Genomic DNA, 12,876 nt, shown 5'->3' with positions numbered 1-12,876 from the left:
GGGTGGCAAGAAGGAGAGAAGGTAAAGATAAGAACAAGACAGAAGTAAAGGAAGGGGAAGGTAGGCAGGAAGGAGAAAAGGAGAAGGTAAGAGAGACCTGATGAAAAGAGAGACAAAGGGTAAATGAAAGTAAAGTCAGTAAATGAGAAGCAGGAGGTGGGTAAAGCAAGAGAGAAGTGTTGGAGGATGGCTTAGATGGTATCATTATCGTTCTCATGTGACATTGACTTTCTCCCGCAGGTACTGGCACATTGAGTGATGAATGGGGGGCATTGTTCCAGGCCGCCTGGACCTTCTATGCGTTTGAGGCATACAGTTTTCTCCCACTGAACATTAAGGTACCGTAACACATTTTATTGCTTCGCTACGGTAACACCCATTGAAATGCTTGCTCTGGCCGGATGAATTCTTTTAGCCCAGGGGAGACTTTATATGGATGAAGTTCAGGGAGATAAAGTAAATCGTATTCTCTGTTTGAGAGGTTCATTCTGACATGAAGAAGATTGTTTTGATGTATCCAGAATAAAAGAAATATATAGACATCGTAGCACGGTAAAAAAAAAAAATCTTAAAGCCTCGCTCAACTTTTTCTTTGGGTGAGGGGGTGAGTTGGTGTAGTGTTGGGTTGAACTGAGCTTTATCAGGTTCACTGGGCTGTTTGCCACCAGCCCATACAAGTACCACATGGCATCAGTTCAGATTATTATTCACATAAAACAGACTTGAACTCTATCACCACAAAACTATGGTAACATCGGCAAGTGATTTGCCAAAATAATATTTAGAATGTTTCATAGTTGGGAAGTTGAAGTAACAGTTTTGCAGGTGACAACATTGTCCTTCATAAAAATTCTTGCATCTATTGTCCCTTTCGTTTCGTCTCTTTGGGTAACATAGTAAGGTAACCTGTTGGCCGTAACTGGGTTGGCTATACGCATACACCTCTTCCTTAATTATGTATTTTGCATATCGCACTTTCTTGGTCTCATACTTGTTATTTATACCTCTTTGATACTGACTTTCATTGCATAAATAACAAGGAAGACAATGTTGAGGTGTAGTCATAAAAAACATAAATGTAAGGTATAGGAGTTGGTGGACCTCCTAAACTGACAAGAGGATGGCCCTCAGCATGAGCCTGATTTGCTGGAGTGTGGACGTAGGAGGCAGGTGATGATGATAACGATGATGATGACCACTGTCGAGCGCAGATAAGATCCAGGAAGAGAAGAGGTAGTATATCATAATAGTTTTTTTTTTTTTTTTTTTTTTTTTTTATGCGAGGAAGAAGGAACCAAAGGCCATGAGCTCGCAGTAACAGTTCCCTCCAAGAGAAAAACAAAATACAATAGAGAGCCAAATTCAAGAGACGATCATTTTGAGATGCCTGGACACACTACGTTTGATAGACTGGAGATCATAGGCAGGAGGAAATACAGACAGAGGGAGACAGTTCCAGAGCTGACCTGTTGCATAAATGAAAGACTGGGAGTAACGGTTAACTCTTGCATTAGAGAGTTGGACAGAAAAGGGATGAGAGTTTGCTGCCAGACGGGTGCTACGCGCCCGTCGTAGAGGTGGAGGAATGCAAGCAGACAGTTCAGAGGAGCAGTGACCATTAAAGTAGCGATAGAAAAGAGATAAAGATGCAACAGTGCGGCGAAGAGACAGAGGTTGAAGGGAGTCAGTAAGAGGAGGAGAGTTAATGAGACGAAGTGCATTTATCAAAATGTACCCCTACAATAGACAGGCGCTTTTGTTTTTTTTCTCCTTCTCCCCTCTCGTCTCCTCAAATCTACAATTGTCCTTTCCCCTTTCTTGCCTCCTCCTCCTCCTCCTCCTCCTCCTCCTCCCCCTCCTCGGCATATAAATAATAATAAAGGTGATGATAATAATAATAATAATAATAATAATAATAATTATTATTATTATTATTATTATTATTTTTATTATTACTGCATGAAAATTAAAAGTCAAGAGTGAGAGCAGTGGAGATGGGACTGCTGAGGAATGTATGTGGAGTACAGAGAGTGGACAGAATACGAAATAATGTGATTCGTGAAAAATGCAGAGTGAGGAAGTCTGTGGACACCAGAATCGAAGAGAGTGTACTGAGATGGTACTGTATGGTCTTGTGGAGAGAGTGGATAACAATAGTGGTGAAAAACGTAGGCTATATCTGAGTGAATTTGAAGGAGGGAGGAGGCGAAGTAGGCCAAGGAGAAGGTGGAGGGATATGGTGGATGAGTGTGTGAGGGAGAGAGGTATGGAAGTCGGTGAGGGTAAGAAACTGACAAGAGATCGAGCTGGCTGGATGAATGTTGTGAGAAGAAGTGCATGATCAGGGATTTGGCATCCATTTTGACGTGACAGCGTCCGGGCTGACTTTATAGGATACGTTTATGTAAAGCTACAGAATGTGGTGAAAGTTTTTTAGCGTATCAGATAGAACCAGGATTCCAGGGGCTTGAATGATGAGTGAATGGAAGCGTGGCCCATAGGACTAGGCAAACTTGGGCTGTCTGGACGTTGCTACTCCTCACCCAGCCCTAGGGTGGGAAAGGAGGTCTTGATTGTGATGATGATGATGATGATGATGATGATGATGATGATGATGATAAATCTTTATTTTCATTATTATCATTGCTGTTTTTGTTGATTTGGAGAATGCCTTTAACAGAGTCCCTAGGGAGGTGGTGAAGTGAGCAATGGGAAAGCTTGGGATCGAGGAGTGGCTGGTTAGAGTGGTTATGGCTATGTATGTTGGTGCTTGCACCCATGTGAGATTGGAGATTTGAGTGATAAGTTTTCCGTGAATGTTGTTGGCATCAGGGGTCTGTTTTGAGCCCCTTATTGGTAATCACGGCGCTTGATTCCCTCTCACAATACTACAGAATTGGACTCCCGTGGGAGTTGTTGTATGCCGATGAATTGGTGTTGATTGCAGAAAATGAAAAGGAGGTGGAGGAAAGATTAAGGAAGTGAAGAGATGGTATGGGGCACAAGGGCTTGAGAGTAAATGCAGATAAAACGAAGGTGATGGTATCTAGGGCTGATGGCGGTACTGTCAAAGAAGAATGAGAGTGGCCATGTGCGGTTTGCCATAAGGGCATGAGAAGTAATTCCACATTGTTCAGTGATAGAAGAAGTTCAGGGAGCTGTTGCCACTCCCGACATTAAGAAGGTTCTCCCTCCGTGCTAAGGGGTTTTTATATTCGGCGTTTGTTAGGAGTGTAATGTTGTATGGTAGTGAGACCAGGGCAGTAAAGGAAGAGGATATTCGCAGGCTTAAACGTACAGAAATGACAATTATTAGATGGATGTGTTGTGCGTCCTTGAATGCGAGGCCTGGGGAGGCTAGGTTCACGATGGAAGAGTTAAGAGGGAGGATGAGACTGGGGTGTATTGGTGTCGTAGATTGAGATGGTTTGGCCATGAGGAGAGAATGGGGAATGACAGTTGGGTGCAGAAAGCGAGAAGTGTTAACGCTGGGGGTACGATTGCGAGAGGCAGACCGAGAAAGGCCTTGGATAAGGTCACAGAGTGTGACCTCAAGGATAAGCAACTGAATAGGGAGGCCGCCAGAGATCGAGCAACATAGAGAACCGGCATTAGGTGATCAAGGCCGACGCATGCAACCATGCTGGAGCTTTTATATACGAGACGAAGCGAACTATTGTTGTTGTTACTATTAGAGTGCAGTCATATAAGCGATAAGTTGACTGATATACTTGTTGGTCGTGTGTAATTAGTGTATTTGCACTGTGTGCGTTGTGTGTGTGTGCAGGTGTTGCCGTTTCAGGCCGAGACCATACACACAACCTGGCCGGGACTGGTAGCTGTGTGTGTTTGTGATGTTCTGTGTGGTGAAGGTCACCCCCCAACCCCCCGTCTCGCAAATCATTCCGACTGACTCAAAAACTTAGAGCCTCTTTCTCTACTGCCGACACCTCCATCACACTGGCCCCCCTCCCCAACCCCCCCAAACCTATTGCTGTAAATCCAACACCTCCTAACTCTCCTTCCAAACTCCCATGTTTGTTGCTGGGAATTCTTTACCTCCTACCCCCCTTCTCAACCCCCCTCCCCAAGCCTGTTGCTGGGACTCAGTCACCTCCTACGTCTCCCCTCCCAAACCCCCAAGATTGTTCCTGGGAATCCCTCACCACCTACCCGCTGCTTATAGGTATATCGGCCTGGCCAGGGTTTTCACTACCCTCAGTTTGGTTTCATTCATGCGATTAATTTGAACCAAGTCAAGTTACGGAGACATAGTTGTGGGTGTAGCCTACAGAGGTGATATTAAGTACATATAAAATGACGAGTACTGTATGGTTGGGGTAAAAGTGGGGCCAGACGCAATGAAGCGCTTAACTGCTGCGCTCATCTCTTGTAGCGGGTTATTCACCCTCTTTTCTGGGATACAAGGCCACTGCACCATGAAAATTCAAATGGTTACCTTACCTTGGTGTTACTCCTGGTACTCGTTTTACTTAACAACCTCAAAAAGGTGGATGGACGCCTGAGTTGAGTGGTGCCAATTGCCCGCTCCAGGATTCTAACGTTGGTACTGTAGGGCCGGGAGCCGGGTAGCTGGCAACACTGATCACTTGTCAGACAAATACTGATGAGTACTATAAGTAAATTTACAAGTATGGTACACCATGATTTTACGGGATTTAACAGCCATTACTACTGCAGTGGCGCTTTTTTTTTTTTCCTGTCAAACAGGGTTATTCAATCTAGGAAAGCCCTGGTAGTAAAATAGTTGGGGAGATTTACCCTAAACACTTCAGTATGTTTGCTTTTTTTAGGGGTGTATTCTTCCTGTCGGCAGAAGATTTATCTGTCTATGACTGACCCCTCGTAGTCAAGGTATTAACTGCTTCAGTGTGGGGGCGTCTCCAAGTTTAATTAATATCGTTTGACGGCATCAAGAAAGTACAGTAATTCAAGACATGATCGTCCATAATGGGTCAGTGGAAATTGTTTCAGCTCCCGCCACTCGTAAGGTTCTTTTAAAAGTTCACCGATTTGGTAAAATATGAACACAGTAAAAGACATCATGGTATTAGGGAGGATACTGAAGAATTTTTTATCCCTTCAGTGCCTTTAAGTATATTTTCAGCGATGAATGAAATCGTTTGACAGTAGCAAGAAAATAAATGGAGAGAGAAAGAGAGAGAGAGAGATGTGCTGAAAGGATATTGGAGATTTTTTCACCCCTTCACTCCTAAGGGGTCTCTCCAAAGCTGCATATAATTGTCTGACGCTACCTGGCTGGAAATAAAACACACACACAATAAATAGATAAATAAATAAATAAATACCGGTTAATAAAAATCAGGCAATCAAACAATCTCATTAAAATTTCAGCTTTGTAACGCAGGCACGAGAACTGTTAAATATTTTCTCAATTTCTTTTTACAATTAAAATATTCTATTTTAGGTACGAAAAATATTTTATGGCCTTGTATTGTATACCTCATTTTTTGCTGTCAAACAATTAAAACAAAAGAGCGTCGCATAATTCATTCACACTTTTAAATGCGTGCAGCTGAAAATACCATTTCCCTCATAAAGAAGAAAAGAGCTACACGTTTGTTACGGGCGTGTAGAGTTTATTGTAATTATTATAATTATTACCGTATTATTATTATTATTATTATTATTATTATTATTATTATTATTACTGTAGTTGTTATTTTACCTCCGCCAACGAAGTGGGAGGAGGTTTTGTATTCACCTGTTTGTTGCTTGCCGGAATCTTTCGATTAGCACGTTGGTCAGTTCTGTATGTTTGTCTGTTTGTGTGTTTACCTGAACTCTACAGGTCACAATTTTGCGCCAGTCGTTCAATAAAAAAAATTCAGACGGTAGATATCCATAAACCCTGTAAGCCTATTGTTTTGCATCACCATCGGTCAAAGGCCCTGGGCTGGGTGGTGGGTTGAATTCACATCTTTAACGTGGGACAGATTTTCAAACATTCATATCTCCATCAATTCTCATCGGATCATTATGAAATTTTATAGACTCATAGAGGGTGGCAATGTCTAACGTGATTCATCCGGCAAGCTCTCTGCCTATGGCAGTTTCATCTGTTTGTTTGTCCACATGATATCTCCAAAAGTTCTCAATGAATTTCAATGAAATTTTGTGGAAGGGTGGACCATGGCCCAAGAAAGAATTGATTAAATTTTGGTGTGGATTCGGATTCTACCGCACAATATCTCCAAAAGTTCTCAATGAACTTTAATAAAATTTTGTGGAAGAATGGGCCGCTGGTGAAGGAACAATTGATTAACTCTGATGGCCGATCCAGATCCTGTGTATTGTACACAATAATTCTTCTGATCCGGATACGGATCCTTTTTAATGGCATTAGCGGACGTAGGCGATGTCCGAGTGCTTTTTAGTTATTATTATGTAGCACAGAATCAGTTTTTTTTACCGACGTAATATATTTTTATCCAATTTTACGATGGCTAACTTTAATCATCATTTGTCTCAAGGTTTTTCTATTTTTACCTCCGCCAACGAAGTTAGCGGAGGTTATGTATTCATCTGTATTCGTCTGTTTGTTTCTTTGTTTTTCCACGGGCTGTCCCCAAAAGTTCTCAATGAATTTCAATGAAATTTTGTGAAAGGGTGGGGCGTGGGCCAAGAAAAAATTGATTAAATTTGGGGGAGGATCCTGATCCTGATCCGGAGTATGCCGCACAATATCTTCAAAAATTCGTAATGAAGTTCAACAAAATTTTCTAGAAAAGTAGGCCATGGGTCAAAGAACAGTTCATTAAATTTTGAGGAAGATCCGAATCCTATGTATTCCACACAACATCTTCACGGATCAGGATCAGGATCATTCAGTGACACTGGCGGAGGTAAGAACTCTCTGTGTGCTTTCTAGTTTATTTGTATTTACAGCGGTTACTTGTTGGAGAGACCTAATCATTCCACACTGTTCAGCTACACACACACACACACACACACACACACACACACACATACACACACACACACACACACACACACACACACACACACACACACACACACACACACACACACACACACACACACATTTCTTCACATGCTTCAAACTTTTCTTTGATAACAGTTTCGAAGCCTTACTTGGACAATTACAATCACACTTACAAGAAGTAGTCTGACAGGCGTTTCATTTTCATCATCATCATCATCATCATCGTCGTCGTCGTCGTTGTCGTCGTCCTTATTCTAACCTAATTACGCACTGTTTCATTGTTGTTAGTAGAATCCAGAAATATGAAAAAAGTAAATATCAAGACGAGAAGGTATCAGCCGAGTGCCGTGTGGAATGAACCAGACATACATGCACTTATTATTGTGGTAACCGGAGGGGGAAGGTGGCAGGGATGAGGTGGGAAGGAAAGGCCAGAAGGGGAAGCGATGGAAAGGGAAAGGATAGAAGGGGAAGCGATGGAAAGGGAAAGGATAGAAGGGGAAGCGATGGAAAAGGATAGGAAAGAAGGGGAAGCGATGGAAAGGGAAAGGATAGAAGGGGAAGCGATGGAAAGGGAAAGGCCAGAAGGGGAAGCGATGGAAAGGGAAAGGATAGAAGGGGAAGCGATGGAAAGGGAAAGGATAGAAGGGGAAGCGGTGGAAAGGGAAAGGCCAGAAGGGGAAGCGATGGAAAGGGAAAGGATAGAAGGGGAAGCGATGGAAAGGGAAATGACAGAAGGGGAAGCGGTGGAAAGGGAAAGGATAGAAGGGGAAGCGGTGGAAAGGGAAAGGATAGAAGGGGAAGCGGTGGAAAGGGAAATGACAGAAGGGGAAGCGGTGGATAGGGAAATGACAGAAGGGGAAGCGGTGGAAAGGGAAATGACAGAAGGGGAAGCGGTGGGAAGGGAAATGACAGAAGGGGAAGCGGTGGGAAGGGAAAGCATAGAAGGGGAAGGGATGGAAAGGAAGGAAAATGATGGAAGGGATGGATTTGGGAACGGAGGAAGAAGGTGGAGAGAGAGAGAGAGAGAGAGAGAGAGAGAGAGAGAGAGAGTAAATGCTTAATGCACGAGAATTAGATTACCTCCTAACTGGGTAACATCGTTCAAGGCCAATATTTTTGTCTTATATGTTTTTCCAATATACTCTTGTTCTGTCACATACACATTCCACCACCCGACCCTTCCCCTTTCCCCTCCTCTCCATCTCACCCCTCAGCTTTCCCTCCTCTCCATCAGACTCCTCTCCATCCCTCCCTAACATTCCCTCCACCTCCCTTTCCCCCTTCCCTCCTTCATGCTCCTCCGGCGCCCTCCAACTCCCTCCATTTTATTTCATTCCTTTTTCTCTCTCCCCAAGCCTCCACCAAAATGTCATCCTCACTTTCATTCCCTCCCCTCTCCTCCATAAACTTTTTCCTACTGCCTACTTGACCCTCTATTGCACCTCTTTCCCTCATTTCTCTCACATTCATTCCCCCTTACCATCACATTCCACTCCTGACTCCTACTGCTTCTTACCTCGGTCTCTCTTTTCCACAACTCTCACCATCACACTGTCTACATCCCCTCTCATCCCCAACGTTCATCACCTCCCACACTCCTTTCTTCCCTCACCTATCCCTCTTACATTTCCCTTCTATCATTTTTCATTCCTCCGTCTCTCCTTTACTTCCTACCTCTTCATTACGCACCCGCTTCAAGTTTACCGTCTTCACTGTTGTTACCCTCGTCTTAGTTGGTAGTGATGTATTTGGTTCCGTCTGTCTGTGTGTTTGTATACCCACCTTTTCTGTCTTGTACCTCTGAAATAATATACCTAGAAACAAGACTGACCATATCTGGATAACATTGGAATATGAAGTACATGTCTCGAAGGTCAAGGTCACTGGGGTGAAAAGAACTCTACCCCAAGTGAGCTAAACATTATGAGTTATGTCAACACCGTTCTTTTTAAATCATAACATACTGGCGAGTCCCAGGCTGTTTTATTCAGCTGAGGTAAGACGTTCTCGGGCTGAAGGGGTCAGACATTTACAATATGTGACAGTCGCAATTAATCCATTGAATCTGAACGCGTCTTGTGTATTATATATTAGTTAACCATAAATTATCTCATTCTTCTAGGGAAAAACGTCTTTGGTTTGAACGGATTAAAGAGTCACAGTTAGTCATATCCATCATCCTACATCACACCCCATCACGTTCACTGTTGTGTAAATTGGTGTTAATAACAACTTGCGTTAGAATGAATATACTGACGGATAGGAGAGAGGCAAATGACACAGTAGAAATGGGAGAAATTAAGAGGCTGGTGAAACGAGAAACTGAAGAAGTACTTGACGAATAATAAGGACACAGATTTTATATTGGATGTGACGGATGTGTCAGTGAAAGATGAAGTTGTTACAGTAAAAGTGGAAGAAGTTAAGAAACTGTTAAAACGAGAAATGGAAGGCCCCTGAAATTTCAGATGAAAACTTAGTGTGTTGCGAAATAATGGCGTTATCGAAATTTATATTACTGAGATACTGACAGAGTAAGGGAGTATATTGTACTATTAATGGGGTTACGTGACGGAAAAGAAATGGTGAAAGTTACAATGTCTAAAGTTTGGGGACAAAAGAGTAAAAAGAAGTATAGCATGTATTGATAGTATGAGCACAGGAAAACTACAGTAAACATGTGGGGGGGGGGGGTAAAGAATTGGGATCCAAAAGAAATGAAACTTTGTGGGATCTATAAGGAATGAAGACTCTGAAGACAGGAAGCTTGTGGGAGTCTATGATGGAAAAAGGACAGATAAAATAAAGATAATTTTGGATGTTTCTAAAATATGGAAATACGTGGATATCAGAGGGAATGAAAAACAACGTTCTATAGAAAGATGGGTGCAGGCAGCGGACACAAAATACTAAAAACGTGGAGATCAAGTTAACTCAGACAGAAAGAAACTTCCAAGGTTTTCTAAACCCTGGGGACATGGAAACCAAAAAGAAATGAAACAATAAGGACCTGTAATTACTGTGGAGACCCAGGTACCGGCATTCGCAGGAATGAAACCTATTGAAGAAGAAACCTGAGGAAATGGAACCCACAAAATGTAACGCAAGCATCAAAATGAATGAAACTTATAGGGAGCAGTAAACTGTGTCAGGACATCAAGCCAAAGAGGACTGTGAGCCCATCGTGAGGGGGCAGGGGAATTGAAGAAACAAGAAAGAGTCAGCGAAGAGATAAAGTTAAAGAGGCTGAGACAAAGACAGAATGGAACAGACCCCCGGGGAGGCGTGGTGGAAGGCAGTGAATAATGTGTGGGGAAAGAAGAGAGGAGGAGGGTAGGAAAGGGCAGAAAAATGAGGGGTAAAAGAAGAGAGAGAGAGAGAGAGAGAGAGAGAGAGAGGAGGGAAATGAAACATATAGAGGAAAGGGGAGAGGAAAGAGAATGTCAAAGGAGGGGAAAGTTAAAGAAATGGGAGAGGAGAAGAACGAGAAGAGAGAGAGAGAGAGAGAGAGAGAGAGAGAGAGAGAGTTTACACAGATGCACACAGAACACACATGAATGGATTAAACGTCTTCCAGTGCGCTATTCCAGAATTTTTAATAATGGGGAAAAGAGCATTATTAGGGAGGGCCAAAGTAATCAATTGCGTTGAATGTGTATGATATTATAAAATTAAATGTATGCATATAGGATTTCGGCTCCACGCACCTGTCTCCTTAACTTATCCACACAAGTTCTCAGCACCTACTCCCACACCTGCTTATTCCTGTTTGTATATAGACATAACTGGCAGTAGTTCCCGTTAGTTTGATAGCCAGATAGATAAGTGAACTATTGTTAGTTCTTTTACCAATGTTTCACGAATAGGTAGATAGATTGATACAGACAGATATAAACAGTGATTCATAGACATAGATAACAAGTTTATTGCCTAGTAGTTAGTTTGAGGTCCTTTTGTCGAAATCTTTTCTTCGAGGCCTTCCCACACAGGCTGTGGCGTGAAGCAGTAGATTGATGTCATGGTTGATAGACAGATGGCTGAATTTCGTCCGGTTATTTCCTAACATGTCAAAAGATAGGTGGGGTGAGAAGCACCACATACCCAACCACTAATTGACTTTGTCCGGTACTGCCAGTGACCACCGACACACGCTACAATACTTAGCCCATGGGGGGGAGAGGGATGAGGAGTGACGGGAAGAAGAAGGAGACGTAGACCGAGAACGAGTTGGGAGGAGGGGGTGGTGGGGTCTATGAGAAGTGTGGAGGTGGTTGTGGTGGCTGTCAATGAGAAATGCCTTGACATAGTGTGATGTGGATCATTATGAGTGTACAGAAAAGTTATGGGTGTATAGAGAAGTAACTGAGAGAAGCAGAAAGCCTAGCCCGGGAAAGAAATAAGACCAAGTGAAGGTGCAGAGAGAGAATATAGGAAGGTGATTGTGTGTCATGGAAGGAGAGATCATTATACAGTAGGGGTAACCAGTAACAGTGTCTAGAGGTCGTTTGGTGGAGACCACCTTCCGCAGGGTGCAAAATCTGATGGTGTATAGATAGAATGTATTTATTACATTTCTTCCTTTTATTCCCAAAGAAGAGCTTTAGTGAGACTTTGGACATAGATATAACACTTCGTTACCTTAGACCCTGCAATTATCCTAGGTGTCACAGACCGTCACATGTCTTTACTTCATCGCTGATTCCCATCATCAATTCTCAGTACATACTAGAAGTATGTCACCCAGAACTAGTGTAATGTAATAGTGGACATACTATTAGGTGTTAAATACATATTTGGAATTAGTATTTTGTAGTGAATAGTTGGCAGTTACGTTTGTGGAAATAAGATGAGAGGTGCTTGTGTTGTTCAGTGAACTGGCACAGGATGGTGATGATGATGATAATAATGGAATACGTGAAGTCATCGCTGATGATATGGTTCAGTCGAGTAGATTTAACCGATAGTTTTTTATCCAGGCAGTTTAACTGAGACAGGCTTTAACTGTTCATTAGTGGGAGTTGAATACACTGAAATGTAGGATGGGTCACCAAATAGATATAGTGATGTACGTAGAGATGGAAATATATTAGTAATGGACATTGGCTCATCACTTTTTGTTACTTACCGTAAAGGACAAACCAAAATAGGTCCAGTTGTTCACAGCCATATAATATAATGGAGTGAAATCCCTCCCAATAAAGTGGAAAATGAAAAAAAAAAATGATTTGCAAATTCCAATGTAATGCAAAGACAAAGAAGCTTTGTTCCCTTGTTCCTTCCCTTGCCCTCTTGCACTTAGCTTCCACATTACCAAGAGAGTCCTTAGAGTTGGATACTTTTCGAAATGAAGTTACAAGTAATCACTAACCCTTTCCCTGCCAGAGACAGTTTCTTAGTTCAATTACACCGTCAGGAAGAAGCAAGAATAAACTAAATTCATACGCCATATTGGTGAAGGAGTTAATGCGTTACATATTAGATTGCAATATGTAGCCACTGGAATACAACTGAAAGTCAGTGTATTAGATCTCTTCGTCCTGCACACCAAAATTTATAGCACAGCAAGAGACACGGTAATATCCAACATATGTTGTCAAAATTACAAGCAATATGGTTATTTTTTCCCCTGATGCCATGGTGAAATACTTGATGAGGTTAAAACTAAATGCAAGGAAAAAACTAAGTGCTGGGTATAGCGAGGGAATCAAAGAGAGAAGAAATATACACAGAGTTTGTGAGCTCGCAGATAGGAATAATAGATAGATAGATAAATAGATAGATAGATAAACAGGTGGACAGAAGGAAAGAATATATATATATATATATATATATATATATATATATATATAAAACATACGTTAGATGGACAGGTAGGCAGACAGACA

The sequence above is a fragment of the Coenobita brevimanus genome, chromosome 71, assembly GCF_032717465.1.
Source record: "Coenobita brevimanus isolate Jiangsu-jjx chromosome 71, ASM3271746v2, whole genome shotgun sequence".
Classification (NCBI taxonomy): Eukaryota; Metazoa; Arthropoda; class Malacostraca; order Decapoda; family Coenobitidae; genus Coenobita; species Coenobita brevimanus.
Note: the sequence above shows the minus strand (reverse complement) of the source record.